General features: G+C 42.1%; 1 protein-coding gene across 2 annotated transcripts in view; it reads left to right on the forward strand.

The window, feature by feature from the left end:
- Positions 1 to 20,661, forward strand: part of HIVEP3 (human immunodeficiency virus type I enhancer binding protein 3) — a 373,386-nt gene that overhangs the window by 863 nt on the left and 351,862 nt on the right. The window lies entirely within an intron of this gene.

A 20,661-nucleotide genomic window follows, 5' to 3' on the forward strand; every position in this document is an offset into this window, starting at 1 on the left:
GCGCGTGGCGATCGGCTCCGGAGGAGCCTGGGCTGCCGCGGAGGCATCGCCTCCTGCGACACCTGCATTTGCTTCTGCTGCCCGGGGCTTGTGCAGGCGGACTCGAGTGTCTCTGTTGCCTGCCTGTTTGAGGACGAGAGTCGTGTGATGCCGGCTGCCGAGACAGAAAGGAGAGCGTTCCTTCCCCCCTGTCCTAGCCTGGTGAAAATGTTCCTAAAGCGAAATCACCCTTCCGCCCCGCCCCCAGCCCAGCCCTACCCAACCCAGTCCAACCCAAACTCCGATTCTGTTTGCAGATTCTTGCCTTCCTACTAGCAGACCGGGTGCCCCTCAAGTTATGCCCCACATCTTTTAAGTGGAAACACGAGTGGTGCCCAGTGGTGCCTGATGAGATTGTCCAGGCTGCCTGGGGACTTCTGAGTGTGGCAGCCCACCTGAACCCGCCTGAGTGGACAGGAAAAAGGGTGGTGTGGAGGAGCTCAAAGGCCGCGCGCTGGTTTACTTTTACGCAGCTGGTTTGGTTTATGATGAGGTTCGGGACTGCTTGGCTAAGCCCTGCCTTGAACTTTGGGGGCGGAGGTTGCGGGAAGAGGGTCCGCGGGTCTGGTCGGTGGGGGAGCAGCACCATGACTGTATATCTGCTGTGCACCCTGAAGTTTCCTGCAGCCCCTGGCACTGTAACCACAGCAGCCAGGTGCCCCCCTAGCTACACGCAGTGCTTCGGTTTCATTAATACCGGTTTGCATCTGGTTGTTGGGAGTGGGAAAGGAGGAGAGGGGGAGAATGAGGTGTTTTGCTGAGCTGATCTGCACGGAAATGTTCTCCAGCCCATGTTTGTGTGATTATGTAACCCCATCTAATGATCAGTTCGTTCACCCAAGCAGCTCCCCATCATCTTCCTGGCCTCCCTCGGACTAAAGAAGTTGGGTGCTACAGTTGTTTAAGATGTCTTTATGCAATTATGTGTGTGTTGGGGGCAGGGATGGTGTGAAAACAAGGAGGAATAATTTGGATTATTTGAATGTGAACACACTGGTCAATGATAATGTGTTCCTTTGAGGACAGTGTGGTGTTGGCTTTGAATTGGTGTTGCTCTCCCACATCTCTTTCAGTCACTCACAGCTTGTCTGAGCTTTCATTTGACAATTTCACCCCTCTGGACCTAGAGAAGGTTGGACCCTGGAGAAGGACCCCTTCAGGGCCCCCAGCCTCCTAACTCAAGGTAGAAAAGGAATCCTGAATGCAGAGTGATGGCCCAGGTCCCAGTGCTTTCTGCTGAGCAGTCAGTGTGGGGAAGAGTTCCTATTCCAGCAGGGTGTTTTGCCTGGGATTGGACTGTCCTCTGAGCCTAACCTCAAATGTTGTCTGAGCTATTTGTCATACACTCTTTGAAGCTGTGAAGGCTGCAGAGGCTGGAGGCCTTTTACATCCTTGCTTTAAAAGATCGTGGGAATTTTTTTCAAGGTAGACAACAGTCCCACTGAGATGTCTACAGGCAGGAGGGGAGGGTGTGTGACACTTAGCTCTGTTTCCTTCCTCCCCACTTTGTCTAGTTAAGGCACACAGTGAACTGTTAACAGGGGCCCTCCTTCATACCCATTGGGCCTATGCCTAGGGCTGCTGGGCAGATTTATTAATTTGGTGGCAAAGTCTAGCCCCTTACGGCAAAGATTGTTTTCTTGCCCTCAACAACCCAGTGGGCTTGCTTTCAGGGCCAGCTACTGCTGTGTACTGGGTGGCAGTGGATCAAGATGTGCTCAACTGGCACTATTGTTGACGTGTCTCCGCCCATTGTGTTTTAGTGGTGGTCACCCTCCTTGGAGTGGAGAAGTGTGTGCTGCCTTTGGGTCCTTGCCAAGTGAGCCGTTGAGACATTTAGTGTGTGAAAAGTACAGGCAAGAAGAAGATGCATTTAGTCTGAAGTCCTGGCAGCTTCCAGGACCCGACATGATGAAAGATAACATTAAGAAAGCTGTGTGACAACTGGATGGGGTTTAACTTGTCTCTCACTTCCTCCTCTGTGAGTTCCTTTCAGGTTCTTTTCCGCCCTCTGTGCTTCCCGTCAAGGAGGCTCTGACATGCTGTTCTTCATTCTGTTTCCGGAGGAGTCAAAGCATATTGACAAATCTACAGATTGAAGGGGCAGGCAGGACAGAAAAAACTGACTACGTTGTCAGGCAGCACTGGCATTCTGGGCCAGATGTGGCCAAAGCCCTTGACCAGTTTTGTTCTTCATCTGTTAAGTCAGTGTAGCCATTGTAGCCATACCAAGGCCACTGAAATATCTTGAGAAGAAAATGAGATCAGCTAAAAAGTAACATATGCTCTGTAGCTGATGGGTATTAGGATAATACCACAACAATCTGGATCACATTTACACAGTTTCACTTATCCAGTTGAGACCTAAATGGTAAACCAAGAGAAATGTCATAAGTCCATGAGCTATGGTTCACGAATTTTGATCACTGGAGGAAATTTTAGATCTTTTTTTCAGAACTCTGTATTTACTTAAAGTTCTAAGATGCTTGGTTATTAGTTTGTCAAATGCATCTAGCAAATTAGAAGAGATTGATAAAGTTCTTTTATCAAGCATGAGAAGTAATGATAATGCAAGAAACAGGAAAGCTAAAAAATATACAACTTAAAAGGCACAAGAATGTAAAACATGGAATTCTAAGGCTAATGTAAGTATTTAATGTGAGCAGTTTAAGGAAATGTATATTTTGATGGGTCTTAAGGACTCTGTCCTAACGCGCTAACCAATGCTCTCAATGAACCACATGTATCAAGAACAGTTTAAATTATGTTTGTGTGTCCAATTCAAGAAGGCATGAAAATTTGAAGTATCCCTTTAATGACTTGTTTAGAATGACTCTTAGGGAAAAAATACTGCAGCTATCCAGGATAACAGAGCCCCCGAGGTTTCTGGACAGCCAGGGATTTACTGGTCAAAATTATATTGCAACCATAAAGTCCAACTGTTGAAATTAATTGACAACTTCATGCTCTTTTGTCAAAATTTAGCAGGGAATTATTATGTGTTATTTTTATTATTATTAGAGATTATGTTCTAACATTTGATAATAAAGAAAATGCTGAGAAGAAAATATGTGAACTTCAACCTGTCTTGTTATGACCACGAAACACACTTGTAATTCCTCCAACTTGGTAACTTTGATGCTGGAGTTAGAAGAGACCTGATGATGGAAAAGATGGAGCAGGGGAGGTGAACTCTAGAGGCATCTGTGTGAGGAATGTGGACTCACCACTACTAGGATGATGTTCCATCAGAAAAATGAGTTCAAAATGTCATGGCCACACCCTCATGCTAAGTAATGGTGTTTACTCTGTTCAGACATTGTGCTCAAAACTAGAAGGATGTCTGAGTGACATGAACCATGCTGAGCTTGTCCTGACCTTCTGACAATTTTCTTACTTAGTTTGCCCCAAAATAAAGACGAGGAAAAAAAAAAGTAGAGGAAAATGAATGCAGACACTTTAAAGAATATTTTAAAAATTCAATACATATGTGAAAAATGTGAAGACCTAATTAAAAGTAATGAAAAGTATTAAAAGTATTGCTTAGTTTCTAGATGTACATACATTTATCATTTTAGTGCCTTATTTGAAGAATTTAAATTTGCTAAAAGAAAGTGTAATAACAGGTCATTGAATATAATCACGAATACTCAGAACTCCCCAAAGTTTCCATGTAAGCAAAACAATACTATTGTAATAAGCTGAGGAAAGCGTGTGTTCCCTGAAATCCCAGGGGGTGTGGAAGGCAGAGGAGGTGGGGTTGGTTGTGGGAAGTAACTGATTCACGCTATCCAGAAGGCCACCCTATTGGGAGAGTCACAGTTGGGAATATGTGCTTGCAGGGCAGTGATGGAAGCCACATATACATGAGTCATGTGACCCCCTTCCTCATTGCCAAGTGTTTTGAAATGCCAGGTGCAGCTGGAATTACTGTGGAAAAAGGAGAAGGGCAAAGCTTTGCATTTAGATGTGCAGTAGGGATGATCTGAGAATGCCCCTAGACTTGGGGAGCAAAGCCAGGGAGAAGCATAGGGAAGTTAGTCTCAGGAAACTTGAGGTCTCTCTGAGCATCTGTGGACCCTTTAATTGGGTTTCAAAGTCAATTTTTTAAAAAATGAATTCTATATGCATAATTGGGATTCAAAGAAAAATTGATAAACACATAATAGAAAGAGATGGAAAAAATAAAAACAGTGTTACAAATATACAATATGCTCCGCTGAATCTCCATCATCAATTTTAGTCTAGTAATTTGTTGGACTCCCAGGCATTACATTAGATGTGAAGCTATCTTAAGTTCAGAGAAGCCTGGGTACAGTGGTTCACACCTGTAGTCTCAGCTACTCGGGAGGCTGAGGTGGAAGATCACTTGAACCCAGTAGTTTGAGACCAGCCTGGGCAACATAGTGAGACCCTGTATCTAAATGAAATAATAATAAAAAAAAGCTAGGCATGGTGGTGTGTGTGGCTGAAGTCCCAGCTACTTGGGAGGCTAAGGCAGAGAATCATTTGATCCCAGCAGTGCATAACTGCGTTCCAGCCTGCGTGACAAAGAGAGACCTGTTTCACACACAAAAATAAATAAAAATAAAAAATTAGAAGAGCTCTGAACTGATTTAATTTCAATAGCAGAATTTTGAAGTCCTCATCAATAAAAATTCAATACAGTAGACCCTTGACATTATCAGTGGATGTATCTCAAACCCTTGGCACATCCCCAAATTTGCAAATGCAGAAATGTTTGCATATGCTCTTGACTTCCTTCTGAATCAGGTTTCAGTTCAGAGAGAAGTGATTCCCATGATTGTTCACAGACCACCAATTACTTGCCTTTCCAACTTGTACTCAAGGAAACAAAGTTTCTCTCACTTCCAGAGAGTTCCTGTTTCCTGGATGGCACCTTGGACTGGAGATGCTGGGCTTTTAAGAAGGCTCCCTCTATAGCCAAGTAACTCTTGTGTGAACACAGTTCACATCGTGAGAAAATACACACTGCCATGTGGCGAGGCTATTAGGGTTGTTCACAAATAACTGAAAAAGTGAATGTTGAATCTCCAAATGTTGAATCTACAAGCATCTGCTGGGGTTGCTAAAAAAACTGCACATGTGTGCAGCCCCTCAAACTCCCCCCACTCCCTGGTCCTCAATATACACTTAATACACTGTTAGAAACTTCCCCTGACTGTCAGCAAATCTTAATGAGGGGAATTGGGCATCGTACAGCTGAAGCGTCTGGTGAAAAACTTAAAATGAGAGCATCACCACTGAAATATAAGCAAAAGAAGCAGAATGTAGTAATTTGCTCCATGCCCTCATTTTAAAGATTGGGGGAAAAAAAGTTTCCAGGAGATTAAATAAAAAACCATTATGATTATGCTTGTATTAAATAAAGAGGCCAGAGCAGAATGTACTCTGAAGGCTGGGCCTTGCTGTACTTCACTGGGGAGATTCTTGCAAGAATGTTTTGGAGAGATTTGGGGAGAAACTCTTAAAATTTTAAGTGGGTTTAAGAGCACCACCAGTTACAGTTGAGGAGATCATTTTTGTCCAGCAACTAGAAAAATTATGGCAGGAACCACAGCAATTCTCTGTGGAAATTTCTTATTATATTTTTCTTTATGATCTTCTTTTAAAATAATCTTAATGAAATAGTCACTACATACAAAAGAACACTTATAAACTGTATATAAGGTTTAAAGTATAGCAATGTGACCAACACTCATGTACTCTGCAGCTAATTTGAGAAAAAGGATGTTACGCTTACCTTTGAAGTCCCCTGTGTACCTCTCTCCATCGTATCCTGTCCCTCCCTTCTCAGGGATAACCATTTTCTGGACATGTCTAACTTTTCCCTATGCTTTTTAAAATTGTCTTACCCTCTTACATTTATAACCCTAAACAACATCTTGTCTAGCTGTGCATATTTGTGAACTTCATATAAATGGAATCATTCCGTTTATATGCTTTTGCTCTCAGTGCTCACATTTAGTTCATGCACACCAGTAAGGCTACACTGGTTGACAAACAGCTGAAATGTTTCCATATCATTTAGTCGATTGCTGCTTGCCTGATCCTTCCTGAGTGTTCCTGTGATACTTCTCCAAGTCCTCCTCACCCCCACCTTCCTGCAGAGATTACCTCTGGCACAGTAGGGTCTTATGGGCCTCAGCTCTAGCACTGTGACTGGGACAGTCCCTTTACCAACTGGTTGTTAAATGTTTCACTCCTGGATTCAGTCACAATGTTGGGTATAGCTGAAATTTTTTTTTTTTTTTTGCTAAACTATAATGCTCCATTGATAGTTTATATGTCTATTGTATTATTAATGAATATAAGTTATTTTCAGTTTTTTGCTAGTGCTGCTGTAAATGTTTTTGTTTAAGGCCCCTGCTGAGAATGTATATAAGTTTACTTAGGGAATATACATAGTAGTAGAATTACTGGTCACAGACTATGAGACTTTTCAGTGTTACTAGAATAGTTAAAAATTTTCATTATGTCTTGTGAATTTTACTTCAATAAAAAATTAATTTCCAATGTGTTTAACTAATTTCTATATCCAGCTGCAGCATATAATTGCTCCCATTGCTCTGTAATCTTGCAAAACACTTTATATTTTGTGGGATATTGTCAGAACTTTTTGTCAGTCATATAGATGGATGATATTATCTTATCTGATTTTAATTTATATATATTTGATTACTAAAGAGACTCAGCATCTTATCATATGCTGTTGGCCTTTTAGATTTTCTTTTTTGTGAAGTGCCTTTTTTAATCTTTTGCCCACTTATTTAAAAATTGGGTAGTTTACATTTTTCTTATTTATTTATAAAAGTTCTTTATATATGCTGGAGACTATTTCTCTGTGTTTCAAATACCTTATTCTAATTTGTGTGGTTTTTTTTACCATCTTTTTTCGTGTCTTAGAGTGACAGAAATTATTAATTTTAATGTGATAAAACTTATCATTCTTTCCTTTATCATTAAACATTTTGTGTCTTTTTAAGAACATCCTTGAGAACAATATATTTCTTGTGTTGTCTTCTAAAAGTTTAGTTTTGCTTTACTGTTTAACACTTTTCCTTTATAAAGATGTTCTCTGTGGATTTGATTTTCTTGTCAGGATAAGGAATTACTCTTCTGTAGTTTGCAAAGAGTTTTTTTTTTTAAATCATAAATAGAACTTTATAAAATATTTTCTCTCTGTTTATTGAGAGAATTTGTATAAATTTTTTCCTTTAGTTTGTTAGTGTCTGGTAAACTGATTTTCCATTGTTAAATTAACCTTGCTTTCTTAGAAAAAGTGAACTTTGTCATAGTGGGTTCATTTTTTATACATTGCTAGGTTTGTTTTGCTAATAAAAATTTAGAAGTTTTTGTATCTATCTATGTTCATGAGGGTATTAGATTATAATTTTCTCATATTACCCTTGTCAAGTTTTGTATCACAATTTTGTTGAACTTAAAAAGTGGGTTGTAGAATGTTTCCTCTTCATCTGTTCTCAAAAAGAGTTGATGTGAGGCTAGAGTTTTTTCTTTCCTGAAGATTTTTAACCTCTGATTCAATTTCTTCAATAGATAGTGGATATTCAGGGTTTTTTTTCCTGAATCAATATTGGTAAGTTATATTTTTCTAGGAATTTGTTCATTTCATTTGAGTTTTTAAAATTTTTTACCATGAAGTTATTTATAATATGTTTTTATCTCTTTAAGTTCTGTAACATCTGTGGCTATGTCTCCTTTTCATATGTAATGCTATTGTGTCTCCTATATATTTTTTGGAACAATCTTTTCAGAATTTTGTCAATGTTATTAATCTTTTAAAGAAACAGTTGTTGACTTTTTGTGATCCTTTCTGTCATTTGTTTTCTAGTTTATGAATTTCTATATAATTTTAATATTTTCTTCCTTCTAACTTATTTAGGTTTGAACTATTGTTCTCTTTTAACTTCTTAAGGTGAATGTTTGACTTTTTAATTTTCAGGCTTTTCCCCCTGTTATAAGCAGTGTATGCTATGCATTTCCCCTCTAATTTCATCACACATTTTTTATATGTAATTTTTAAATATAATTTGGTTCTAAGTATTTTGTAATTTCCACTATGATTTATTCTTTTACTTATGATTATTTATAGCTGGCTAATTTTTTGTAGAGACAAGGACTCACTATGTTGCCTAGGCTGGTCTCAAATTCCTGGGCTCAAGTAATCCTGTAACCTTGACCTTGCAAAGTGCTGGGATTGCAGACATGAGCTACCATGCCCAGCCTATTTGTTTTTCTTATTGTTATCTTTTTGTTATTGTGGTCTGACTTAATTGCATCATGGTTGTCAAATGTTGTTTGAATGATACCCAACGTCTTACATTTATTGAAGCATATAGTCTAAAGCCTTAATATGTGGTCAACTTTGATAATGTTCTGTGGATTTTACCTTCGTTAGATGCAATGTTCTATGTAACTCCATAGATCAAGCTTCTTAATTGCATTGTTCAAATCATTTGATGATTTTTTGTACTCTTGAGCAATCAGTTGCTGAGGGAAGTACATTAAAATCTCCCACTATTATCGTAGACTTTTCTATTTCTTCTTATGGTCTGTCAGTTTTTGTTTCATATATTTTGAGCCTTTGTTACTAGGTGCCTATAAGTTTAGAATTGTTTTATGTTTCTGTTGAATTGAATCTTTTATAATGAAGTGTAACTTGTTTCTCTAGCAATTCTTTTAGTCTTAAAATCTATTCTGATTAATATTAACATAGCCCTACCAGCTTAATTTTGTTTAGTATTTTCTGATAGAGCCTGAAGTACATTTTTTGACTTTTCTTTAGTGAGAATCTGCTTCTCTTTTTGCTTGTTTAAAAATACACTGATTTCCCCTTGTTTTTGAGAGATATTTTTGCTGGGTAGAATTCTAAGTTAGCAGTTAATTTCTCTCCAACACAATGAAGATATTATTCAAATGTCTTCTGTTATTCCATTGTTGCATCTGAAATCTACTGTGAATCTTATCTTTCCTTTGAGAACATTCTATGCATTCTCTCTGGCTGCTTTTAAGTATTTGATGTTTGTCTTTGGTGTTATACAGCTTCACAAAGTATATCTAGGTATATATTTCTTTTTATTTCTCATACTTGGTTTGGAGCTCCTGGATCTATATAATAGTATCTTTTTTCAGTTATGGGAAATTCTCATCCTGTTCCTATGAGGCCACAAAAGATGAAGGTCAAGGTCACTTTGTTTGGCTAATGTCCTCAAGCTGGCTTCAGGGATTGGCTTCCATTATGGGCTCTAGCTTTTACTTAATTTTTGCTTGCTGACTATTTCCTATTAACTAGCTGGCTGATTAGTCATTCCATCTCGAATTCATCATAGTGCTGGAAATAAAAGTCTATAGGGTTTTGCTTAATAACACAATAAGCCTCAACACTTGTTTATCTGTGGAAGACTATGCTGACTCTACTGATATAATGTATATATCCACACATACTTATTACAATGATAAGTATATTCTATGATTCATTCAATAGACATGATGGTATGTCTTTAGTAATGCAATGTATACATATTCCTTCCAGGCCAAGATAGGAGACTAGTTGGTGCTAGTGGGTGGGGTATGAGTGTGTTCAGCTCGCCAATAAGAACTTTACCAGATTAAAAGTAAGTGAGATTGAGTAGATATCAGATAGTTTTGACTTTAAATGCAAAACTACATAAGCTACTAGGGAGTTAATTCTTCTTTCTTTGTAAATTGGGAGAGCTAATGGATTTTTGGCTGATTTTCAGTTTTACACATTGGCTGTCCTACTTTGACAGGATATTTCCCCCTTCTGCTCAAACCTGACACAGAGTGAGTTAGGATTAGAGATGGTCTCTCTCCTCTTCTATGTACTAAATACCCAGGATTTCCTTTTCTCATATGGATGCCTGTTTTTCTTCTGTCTCAGGCCAGAGTTTTACTTTCATATTACCATCATCTCTTCATTCTTAGTTTGTAATGGAATTACAGGCCTTACCACCTGGGTGTCAACTCTCTTTGGAGGTGGGGGAAGCAAAAGCCTCTGATTCTCTGAGACTGTCTCTCTCAACTTCCAGCAAACATGACTTGGATGGCAGCTGGCATTCCCAGCTCCCCTTCCACTGCCCATGTGTCTGAGTTGCGCTTGGCTGAACTCAACTTCCATGCCTCTTGGCGGAGGGACTTTATAAACTGTTTGTCCTAGAGGCCTCTGACTGATGACTCTGAGGTAGTTTATTCCCAGGCAGGTGGGTCCTGCTGCTCATTTCATGGTATAACTTCTGAGCAAGGGGCAGTTGAGTTGTCATTGTCCTCTTCCCTTGCTATGAGCCTACTAATGGTGGGACGTAGCAGATGGACATTCTGGCTGCCATAGGCCTCCTGCAGCCCCGGGGGGAGGGAACTGTGCCAGTCTCATGTTCTATCCCTGTTCCTGCTGCCTCCCTGTCCTGTTGACTTATCTGTTCACTACTCATCAAGCAAAGGCAGGGCTGCAGCTGATGTGGGTGCTATCTTAGGTGGCCATGTGGGCATTGGTTGGGTGAAGGGCTTCCTCTTTCCCTCATCCTTCCCAGGGTCTAAGATTGTTAAGAGCTCAGTATGGTGTTTGCTTCCTCTGTTCTCTCTACCTCTCTTTCTCTCCTGCTATAGCCCCTCACCTCTACCTCCATCACCAAATGTCTTAGAGAGAACAATTCAAGGACTATCAAGGGTTATAAGGAAGAAGATTTTTTTTCCCTGAGGCAGAGACAAATGACCTCTCACTCTTCCAAGGCTGAGTCCTTCTTGGAAAAGCACTTCCTCTTTTTTTGTCTAATATATGCATGCTTTATACCTGGGAGGCAGAAGTCACAGAGGGGCCCAATAAGAGCCTTATGGGTTTGTCAGCCTTCTCTGTGGGTCACTGGCCAGTTTTACAGAACATCTGCCCCTCCGAAGCAGGCTGAGAACCAATTTGCCTGGGGTGTGATCATTTCCACTGATTTGTAATGGCAGTGCTGAAAGTACTTGGAGCTCTGGGGCCTGTTACCTTGTCTTGGCTTGGAAAAGGAAACTATAGGCTTTGAGGAGGGAGAGAAGGGAGGGAGGGAGGTAAAAAAGGAAGGACAGAAAGAACAGGAAAAATAAAAGAAGGAAGCAGACCATACAAAACTCTCATTCTCAGTTGGGCCTGCATGACATCAAGTCTCTTGTTAAAATAATCTTTAAATTGAGTGTATTTTACAAGTAATAATATTCACCCTTTAAAGTATGCATTTCAATGAGTTTTGACAAATGTTTTCACCTACAGAGCCCCTACCACCATCAAAATAGAACATTCCCATCATGCCCTAAAAGTTCCCTTGTGCCCATCTTACTCCATTCTTCCCTCCCATCCTCATCCCCCAGAAACCACTGATCTGTTTTCATAGACTAGAGCTTTGCCTTTTCTAGAATTCCACATAGATGAAATAATAAAATATGTACTCTTTTTGCTTTGGACTTCTTTATCTTAGCATTTTGAGATTCGTCCATGTTGTGTAGATCAACAATTCATTCTTTATATTGCTGAATATATTCCATTGTGTGGATAAGCCACAGCTTTTTAAAAAAATCCATTCACCTGTTGATAGACTTTGTGTTGTTTCCACATTTTGGTTATCATGAATAAAGCTGCCATGAACATTTGCGCTCAGGTCTTTGTATCTTTTAATTTCTCTTAGTGAACTCCTTTGGATGTCCATTCTGTCTGTCCTTGTATCTGGCAGACCCTTCTGTTTCCCTTCCTAGAAGTGAGCATCAGATAAGAATGGGATTTTGGATAGTGTCACCTGTGCTACTCCCTAGTAATCACTTAGGCCATACTGTATTCTATTGTTTGTCAACCTAGTTGACACCCTCACTAGACAAGAGACAATTTGACATAGGAATTAAAAGCACAGACATTGGGGCCAGACTGCCAGGGTTCAAATTTCAATGCCGCCACATACTAACTATGTGACCTTGATCAAGTTACTTAACCTCCGCATGCCTCTGTTCCCTCATCTGCAAAGTGGGGATAACAGTGTCCATCTCATGGGGTTGTAAAGTCACCTAGCTATCTAGATAGACCCGCTTGGGAATACTGTGTTGTTGAATGACTTAACAAGAAGTACCAGGTTCTAGAATGCACACATCACATTTCCTTTTAGTACCTTGCAGTGGCACTGGAACAGTCTTTATCAACAGCTCTGTTGCCTGGCACCCACTGGATGATGACCACTACCTTAACACTGTGTGGATGTGACTTGTTTCACTTGTCACCTGCTAGCTCTTCCAGCAGGGATGCTAACTGTCCTTTTTAATGCTTGAGTTGAAGTTCTGTTCGTGTTCTCTTGAGTGTTTATTACATGTTGAAAAACATGACTGTAAACTGAGAGGGATCCCACCTGTTTTCTTTGTTCCTTCTCCCAGTTCTGAATCCAGGTACATCATCCATGTAGGAAGCAAGACCTGGAAAGCACTGCCCACACTCTTAAATCATTATACCCTAGTTCACATGAATCTTCATGTATCACAGGGCTGGAAGCCCTGTGCTGACTAGAGACATGGTAAAGAGACCATGGGCCCAGAAATATTTGTCCTACAAGTCTACTAAGGATATAACTGTCAGGGCTGTCTCCATCATAGCTATAGTTGTGGGTGCTAATCTCTGTGGGTACAGACCAAGGGCCAGATTCCATTTGAATGGCATTTCTCTTATTAGGGTGGGGGATAGAAGGCCCTCTGAGTGCACACCTGGAAACAAGGACTTTGTAGCACTGAATTTAAGAAAAACACGGCTGGGCTCGGTTGCTCAGCTTGTAATCCCAGCGCTTTGGGAGACCGAGGTGAGTGGATTGCCTGAGCCCATGGGTTCGAGACCCGCCCAGGCAACTTGGTGAGACCTCATCTCTACAATAAACCAAAAAAAAAGCAGCCAGGTGTGGTAGTGCGTGCCTGTAATTCCAGCTACTGGGAAGGCTGAGGCGGAAGGATCATCAGAGCCCAGCGGGTTGAGGCTGTGGTGACCAGGAGCGTGCCATTGCACTCCAGTCTGAGCGACGAAGTGAGACTCCAACTCAAAAAAAAAAAGAAGAAGAAAAACACTTTCTGGGTCTGACCATTTTCTCTCTTCAAGAATAAGGTGATTCAGGATCAAGGTGGTCAAAAGACCTAGACAAATCAAAATGTGGGATTTATCTTTGGTTTTTTTGCCAAAGTGAGGTACCTGAACAGCTTCCTATGGACAGAATGAAGCTTCAAGTACAGTCCTCTGTGGGTCTGTGGGGAGTGTTTCTAAGTCACAGAACTCTGAGAGGTGCAATATGACAATTTCTTTTTATGGAGCACTCTGTGTATATCATAGTGGTAAACATCCTCTGTGGATAATATCACTTAATTCCACTCTTGTGAATAGAAGATGATCATCTTCCCTTACAGCAGTGGGTTTCATCAGGGGATTCTGATTTTATTGGTCTGGGACAAGGCCTGGGCAGTTGGACTTTTAAACACACCCCCAGTGATTTTTAATGTGTAACCAAGGTCAGGAACTGTTTTACAGACAAGGGAATTGAGGTTTCAGAGGTCAAAGTTACTGGCCCAAGGTCACCCTGCTGTGTGAGGAGATGTAGCCAGAGCATAGGCCTGTGTGACTGTATTGCTGGGGCCTGGATGCCCCATTCTGCCTCCTGGCCAGAAAACCAGCTCCCTGGTGCTGGACAGAAAACGGTCAATAGGGATGCAAAGATGCTGATGGCTTTTCCAGTGTGTCCTTGTTGATCCGTGCTCTTTAAGAGTCTGAGCATGTACATACTCTGAAAGGCTCCCCAGACAGGCAACCACTGGCTTCGGCTCCTGGCCATCTCTGCAGAGGAGCCTGCCACCAAGCCACCCTTCAACTCCTGGGCCATGCTTAGCTCAGTCACATCTGGGTCCAAGAAAAAAAGGATGAATGTTTCTTGACTTCTTTTCTATTGTGACCTTGTGGCCAGGTATAAATGTCTCAGTCCTAGGACAAGTCGTGTAAGTGGTGGTCTGTTCGTACCTCACCTTCAGTAATAACCGCAGCAATATCAAGGACTGAGTGCTTATTGTATACATCAGCACTAATGGCCTCACACATGACCTCATTTTACCTTCTCAGGAATCTTGTTTAGTAAGAACTATTAATATCTCCATTTTTTAAATGGAGAAACCGAGGCATGGAGAGGTTAGTGACAGAAATGAGAGTCATCCTAGGCAGTTTGTGACTCTGAGGCTCAAACTCAGCCCTTAATCATCATGCTGCACAGCCTCCCATCGATCCTGTTTTGCCTTGTTCTTGAATTGTTTCAGGAACCTCATCTGGTCCCCAGCCTGAGGATAAACTTTTAGCATGGGAGACATTTCTCCATTTCACCATTTCTGGCACAGAGCTGGATTCATAGCAGGTGTTCAGTAAATGTTAGTTGGTTATGCATTTTATTTCATTTTAATTGATTTTATTTCTGAGGATTCTGCAATACCACAATACTATGATAATAATAAATACCTCCCCAGAATGTAATATAGGTTATTATCCAATTTTCTATTTCTTGACTTTTAAGTATTTCCACATACTCTCTTAATAGTTGCATATACTGTTTAGTTTTAATAGCTGTACTAAATCCCCACCCCGCCATTGTCCAAGAAGAGCATTTCTGTGTAGTACAGAAGCCTTGATGTCTTTCTTTGAAGGATTCTCTTCCAGAGCAGAAACTATTCTAAGTGGTAACTATCCCTGCACCATCCAGTTCCATGAACTGAAGTTGTTTGCTTGGTGAGGCTCTTCCAGGGTAATCTACATCTATCCTGGTTTAGTGGCTGGTGTGTTGCCAGCACTGTGCCCAGACACTCCTGGATCACTTTGACCAGTCCTGTGTATCCTTGTTTCTAACGCCTTGCACCTTCTTCAAAGGACTACCCTCTTGCCAAGAGAGCTGGCATACCTAGGAGCCTCTCTGCCTGTGACAATCGGTAGCTAACATTAACTGGAGTGAGAATATGGAAGCTCGGCTACCCTGCCTTGGTGGTGGAGGGGGAGGGGTGTGCAAACTCAAAAGAGTGCAGTTTACATTCCAGAAGTTTCCTTGGGATCTGGTTGAGGTTAGGACGTGGCCTCTCCCCTTTTCTGTCCTGCTTGCCCAGGAATCCTTGTCTCAAGGTTTGCTTTTGGGGGACATGACCAAAGTCAAAGCCATGTGGGTTGGATGTCATTTAAACCAGAAAATACCTCTAATACTCTCTTCCAAGCATTCATCTTGGTGTCTGGCATTCTGCCCTAAACTTCCACCTGACTGGGGATCCCTTCTTCTCAGGGCACCCACCCAGGCCTCCCCCTCACCACTGGCTCATTCCCCATCAATACTTGTGCTTTCTAGCTCCTCTATCCATTCAATACCCAATAGTCTTTCTCGAGTTTCTATTCTGAGCCAAGTATTCTACGTACTGGGGTACAGCTGTGACTACAGCAGACAGGAAGCCTGGCCTGCCTGACATTACATTTTTGGTGAGAGAAGAAGGCCATAAACAAACAAAGAAGCAAGGCATCTTACTTTAAGAGAATGACTGTGAAGGAAACAAGCTAAGTGAGGTGATGGAGGGTATGCGTGGGGCAGCCATCTGGGCTGTGTACACACAGATCTCACCTCCCTCCCATCTTCAGCCCTAATATGCCCAGCCACACCTGTTTCTAAAAAGAGCACTGCCCAGCTGGCAACATAGTGAGAACTTGTCTCTACAAAAAATAAAAACATTAGCCAGACATGGTTGGGCAAGCCTATAGTCCCAACTAGTTAGGAGGCTGAGGTGGGAGGATCTCTTGAGCCCAGGAGTTCAAGGCCAACCTGGGTAACATAGTGAGACTCTTTTTTTTTTTTTTTGGAGTTGGAGTCTCAATCCGTCGCCCAGGCTGGAGTGTAGTGGCATGCTCATGGCCATCCCAGCGTCCACCTGCTGGGCTCTGGCAATCCTTCTGCCTCAATTGAGACTCTTTTAAAAAAGAAAAACTAGGCACTGTGACACGTGCCTGTAGTACCAATTACTCAGGAGGCTGAGGTGGGAGGATCGTCCAGGAGTTTGAGGCTACAGTGAGCTATGAACACACCACTGCACTCTAGCCTGGGCAACAGAGCAAGACCCTATTTCTAAATAAGAATAATAATCTTAGAGAGAAATCACCACTGACCTGCATCTTGGTAAATTCTGATGACCTTGTCCCATCTTTGTCTTTCCTGACCTCTGAGCAGCATTGTCTTACGTTTAATTAAAACTCTGGATCTTCTTTTCTTCTCTTCGCTTCCGAGGCACCAGCCTCCCCTGGTTTTCTTCCTGCCTTTCTGGCTACTCCTACTTGTCTTCTCTGCTGTCTGTGCCACCCCTTCCACTTGGCCATTGAGGATTGGCGTTCCCCAGAGCTTGGACTGAGGAGTTCTGTTCTTACTGTGTACTATCTCCTGGGTGAAGGCATCAACTCCTTGACTTCTGTTTCCATGTGGAAACCAGACCGCTCTTCAGAACATCTGACTGTGAATGCAACCATTTGCTCAACGTCTCCACTTGGATGACTCAACATGTACACAACCCATTCAACATCTTCTTACACCCACAACCCAAACCACCCCTCAGCCCCTGCCTCAGCCTTTGTGTCTCTCCTCTTTAGATATGCCTTGTGTCAGGAAAGGGCACTACTCTCCCCTCAGCTGCTTGAGCTGGAAGCTGGACTTCGTGCTCTCCTCCTTGCCACCTGTCACACCTAATCTGTCACCAGGTCCTGCCCATTCCTTCTCCTGAGGATGAGTGCATGAACCCATCTGCTTGTCCATTCTGATGTCCGCTCCCCTGGTCCAGGACATCATTGCTTGACCGCAGCAGAAAATTCCTTACAGTTCTCTCACATCCTGCCTTGACCCTTCCAGGCTGTTCTTTGCACTGGCCCTGAACACATCCATGGCTTCTTGCTGAATTAAAGATAACTGGAAATTCTTGGCAGGCCTGCCTGGCCCTGGGTGATGGCCCCTACCCACTCCTCCAGCCACTCCCCTTTCTCCCTCTCCTTTGGCCTTCCTAGACAGCAGGTTCATTCCTAAGTTTTGCCTTTCCACAGACCCTTTCTTTTCCCTGGAAAGTTTTTTAGGGAGGCCTGTATTTGTGAAGGAGCTGCTTTCTTTCCCTGAAGTGTTGTGATTACCATGGAGATGTGGACTGGGAGAGACCATGACTGCCTCTCCATTGCCTCTTTATTGGGAAATTTGGAAGAGATCTAGGCATGTGCCCAAGGAGCAGGGACAAGGAGGGAGTAGAGAGGCCCGCCTAGGCACAGGCAATAAGAGGGTACATTGGAGAATTAAAAGCAATAATACAACCAACTAAAAGACTGCTTGATTTTGACTTTCACCATGCTCCAGCAATTCTAAAACATTTCGATGACAAAATACTCTTCCCACAAGGGACTTCTCCTTTTTTTTCCCTCCAATAGATGTGGGAATAAGTCTTGGGAATCCACCCAGTAATAGTAGCAATCACCATTATTTACGGACCACCTGGGGCCAAGCACTTTGTTAGATGTGTGAGGATTCTCATCACATTAAATGCACACAGCAGCCCTTAGGACAGGCCTCATTGGACCCACTTTAAAGGTGAAGAAACTGAGTTCAAAGAGGCAAAGTCTGCACAGGCACATCTTGAGCTGCTGGCGGGGAAGCCCTGCCCGTGGGCAGTGCATCCTGAACTCTGTTGGCCCACAGCAGAGCCGGCTTTCTGATCTTGTTCTTTGTAAAATTTTTTATTTTTTAAATTTCCAAATAACCCTCACACAGACTGTGCTTCTAATAATTCTGCTTTAGAGAAGTGCTTTGTAATTCGACACCAACCCAGAAATGCTCCAGGTTCTGCTGACAGGGGAGAAGACCATGGTCTGAGAGCATTTTGGTTCAGGGACAAGAACGGAGATTTGGAGAAAGGTCAGGCTGGATTTGAATATTCTAGACCTAACTTAGAGCCTCAGTTTCCTCACATGTAAGCTGGGGGTGATAATAGTATTTTACAAAGTTACTGGGAGTGTTAAATGATTCCTCAAGTGAAGCTTTTATCACTGTGCTCATTAGATATTAGACTTCCTAATGCATGTTAAGCTCATGGCAGATAAATGATGTGTAATAGATATGTGACAGATGTTTGTGTTCTTCCACACAAAGGTCATCAGGAGGGTGTCAACATTCATTTTTTTAGGAAGACACCTCACTCTTTAGGGAAAGTCTGTGAAGCAGGCAAGAAACATAAAAAACACCTGGAGATGCATAAATCACATCAAATGAGTGCCTGAATTTCTGGTTAAAGTCCTTTCTTAGTGAAGAGAGAGACTTCTTAAGGAACAATCAGCAAATAGATATGTTCCCTGAACATAGCACCTTGTTAAAAAAGGAATTTGTTGCTATAATTTAGCACAGAGTGACAGAGGTTTGATTTTTAACAGTTTTTGTTTTTATTTCCTTATTAACGCTACAAGGAAACATCAAAAAATGGCAGCAGCTTGCTTTCGACATCTTGTGCAGACAGACTCCAGTGGCAAAGATGCCAGCCTGTGGGACTGTACTGCTCTTCCTCTATGCACAGAGGGAGCAGTTGATGTATTAATTACGTGGTGGATTTTTAGTGCTTGCTGAATGAATGGATCTGGTCTGTCTTCTAATGTAGGAACCCGAGCTCTTAGATTTTGTTTTATTTCTCCAAAACAATCAATTCTTACAATACTCTATAGTGAGAAAACGAAGTCTCCATTTGCTTCAGCTGGAAGGAAGCTTCATTTGTCTCTCTTCCTACCAGTGGAGACAGTGTCACCTTCAGAAACTCAAATGTAGGTATGTCAGCAGGAGAGGACCCATTCTATCTTCTGTGTATCTCCAATATGCAGAAGTGTGAGTGTGTGTGCATTCACATGTGTGAATGTGTGCATGCATGATTTGTTCATGTGTGAGCAGACTGACCTGAAGACACATCCCAGCCCCGAGGGGCCTCATCTGGAGCAGGAGGGGGAAGTAGCATAGAACAGCAGAAATCCCGTGGATAGAAGTTATAAGTCTTTACTCTTGGACTGTGGAAAGCACTAAGTAGAGACAAGTACAAGATGATGCTTGTTGATGCTGGTGTTGTCAGCAGTTCTTCTGAGGTTGACTCCAGATCGCTTCCTTCCTCCTCCTTGTCCTCCCCCACTCTGAGGAAGCCAGCCTGGGAAGGAAGGGCCTTTCCTTCTGCCTTGTTGGTTTTGTGTTGATTGAGTGGCCAGAGGAAACCAAGTTTTCTTTTTTTACATTGGGTAAAAAAGAACCTGAATTAGTGTTGTGTCCATACAGTGAGAGCTTTGATTCCAAGGCGTCCCAAGACTGAAACAAATAACACACAGGTTAAAACCAATATTTCCTGCCCCCAGGATGCTGGTAGGTAAAGTGACTGCTTCATCATGTAGAGTACAGGGGTCCTGTGTGAGCAAAATAATGACAGTGGGGGTGGCGAGTGCTCAGGCTCTGATCTTCTCCCAGCTCCTCCTTCCTGTCTCTGCCCTTTTCCTACCACCCTGCCTCCTTCTCCCAGCACAGAGATGCAGGTCCTTCACAAAATCACCCTCCTAAGAGTGTGGATCTCACCTGCCACATGCTACCCTTGAAGTTAGGCTGACAGAGGTTCTCTCCATGACCAAACTTTAGCCAGGCTCTTCCGAGCTTTTTTTTCAACTGAGCCTCAACATTTGAGCTTCTGTGTTTATCTCCAAATTGTTCAACTATGGCAAGAATTCAGTTGAACCAGAGTTCTCCACCCTCAATATCTGATCATCCTTGATATCAGATCGGGTTCCTTATCTGTCTTAGTCTGTCCCCACTGCTATAACAAAATACTGGAGAATGGTAATCTATAAACAACAGAAATTTATTGCTCACAGTTCTGGAGGATGGGAAGTCCAAGATCAAGGTGCCAGCAGATTCAATGTCTGGTGAGAGCCTGTTCATCATAGATGGTGCCTTCTATATGTTCTCACATGATGAAAGGGCAGGAATGCTCCCTTAAACTTGTTTTGTATGGGCACTGATCCCATTCATAAAGGCTCTGCCCTCATAACCTCATCACTTCCTAAAGGTTCCCCTCTTAATACTGTCACATTGAGCATTAAGTCTCAACATAAGAATTTTGGGAGGATACCAACATCGTTCTCCACCCGCTACCCCCAGAGGATGTCTGATTGCCTTGAACTGCCTTCAGCAAGGATTCTCTTAGGTCATTTTAGCCAGAATCCCCCCTTAGCTCTGATGCTTCCTCAGTAATTTTCTACCCCCAGATCCCACCCTGCTCCTTAGCTATGTATTCCCACTTTTTTTTTTTTTTTGGTTGTATTTGGAGTTAAGCCCAATCTCTCTTCCCCATTGCAAAACCCCATTGCAGTGGTCCCTACATCTGTCTCAATGGTCCCTCTGAATAAAGTTTGCCTTACAGTTCTTTAACAAGTGACAGTGAATAATGATTTCATTAATGAACCCTCTATAACTGCTGTCAGGATCCTCTGTCATAGTGGGGACTATCTCTTCCTAAAGACCATGTGAC

This window comes from Carlito syrichta, unplaced genomic scaffold (assembly GCF_000164805.1).
Source record: "Carlito syrichta isolate Samal-C Ts95f unplaced genomic scaffold, Tarsius_syrichta-2.0.1 Scaffold314850, whole genome shotgun sequence".
In the NCBI taxonomy this organism is placed as follows: domain Eukaryota; kingdom Metazoa; phylum Chordata; class Mammalia; order Primates; family Tarsiidae; genus Carlito; species Carlito syrichta.